General features: G+C 43.2%; 1 pseudogene; it reads left to right on the top strand.

The window, feature by feature from the left end:
• Positions 1–735: 735 nt before the first annotated feature.
• Positions 736–844, top strand: LOC121293988 (annotated as a pseudogene).
• The last annotated feature ends 804 nt before the right edge of the window (positions 845–1,648 follow it).

Genomic DNA, 1,648 nt, shown 5'->3' with positions numbered 1-1,648 from the left:
CCCTTTTATAAGGTCGCAGCACCCCTGATATTGTTTTCTTTTCTTTAATCATTTCATCACCAACAGTTTGCTGGTATCTTTTCTCGAGCAGACTGTCAAAGTCATTTGGCAGAATGCCTCATCGCCAGAACTTTCCAACAAGCACCAAGACGTAGCTTGGCTGGTGGTGAGAAAGGCCCTGCCCGTCAGATCCTCCCAAAAAGCCAGGAGTCTCACCCCCTCTGCACGTTGCCCTCGAGGTGGCTGTGGTGGGGACAAGACCGTTGTTCACCTCCTTGTGGATTGTGCCTTTGCAAAGAAGGTCTGGAGAGAGATGCAGTGGTTTCTGTCGAGGTTCATCCCGAGCAGTTCTGTGACACAGGACTCTGTGCTCTATGGACTGTTCCCAGGGACACACATCGAGACAAACATCAACTGCAGCTGGAGGATCATCAACTCGGTGAAAGATGCTTTTTGGTCTGCCCAAAACTTGTTGGTCTTCCAACGCAAAGAGTTGTCCCCGACCAAGTGTTGCAGACTGGCACATTCCAAGGTCCAGGACTACGTACTGAGGGAAGCACTAAAGCTTGGGGCAGCCGCTGCAAAGGCACAATGGGGAATGGTCGCTGTCTAAGACCTTTCTGCCACAGTGCAGAGGGGCTGGGAACTGTTGAGAGCCCCTCAGGCTGTACAGCACAAAATGAATGTCTGCATTGAATACTAATTGTATTATAATTGTATTGAAGCACCTCAGAGTGCAACGGCGATACTTGTCTGAAAACGCCTGATCTCGGAAGCTAAGCAGACTCAGGCTTGGTTAGTACTTGGATGGGAGACTGCCTGGGAATACCAGGTGCAGTAGGCTTTGCTTGGCCTAAATAGCCAAGTGGTTATGGTACTGGGTTTGTAACCCCAAGATCAAGAGTTCAAATCTCACAATGGCAAACTATGAAACAATGTAACTTCATCTGAAACAGATGGAAACAGGTTTACTCAAAAGAGTATCAAGAGTTCAAATCTCACAATGGCAAACTATGAAACAATGTAACTTCATCTGAAACAGATGGAAACATGTTTGTAATAGCAAAACTATGATGTATGTTGATAACTCCAATCTGATTGTCTGCATTGACCAGATTGAAATGATTGTAATATTTATTGATTGTATTGATGCACCTTGTGATACATGTTGTAAAAGTTGAATCTGATTGTACTTTTGTGATTTTGAAATGGTTTGGAATGTTCTTCCAGATATTTTATGAATAAAGTATATTTTTAAAAAAAAACCAGCTTGCTGGTATTTTTTGTCACAGCCTCCAAGATTGTGCTCTTTGTTTTTATAGATCACTGTGAAAAGTGTCATTTTTAAGACTGTGGCTTTAGGTGCTAGTGTGTTGCTGCTTGGGTGCTATAAAGCTATACTTGTGGACAAAAGCCAAGTTGTTCAATAATGGTGATGAATTAGCAAAATAGCATCCAACTAGCTGTTAGATGATTTTTCTCACTGTAATTAGGGAACAGACAAACAGCAACACAGGTGGCACCAGGCTAATGGAGCAAGAGCAAAGATGTGATGCTTGTACATAGTTCCTGTTGTGTCCTCTATGCTCGTTCTTTAATAGAGATCAAAACACAGAGAACTTTGTTGTAACACCGCATGTGCTATTGC

The sequence above is a fragment of the Carcharodon carcharias genome, chromosome 22 (assembly GCF_017639515.1).
Source record: "Carcharodon carcharias isolate sCarCar2 chromosome 22, sCarCar2.pri, whole genome shotgun sequence".
Lineage (NCBI taxonomy): Eukaryota > Metazoa > Chordata > Chondrichthyes > Lamniformes > Lamnidae > Carcharodon > Carcharodon carcharias.
This window is presented reverse-complemented; position numbering and strand designations above follow the sequence as displayed.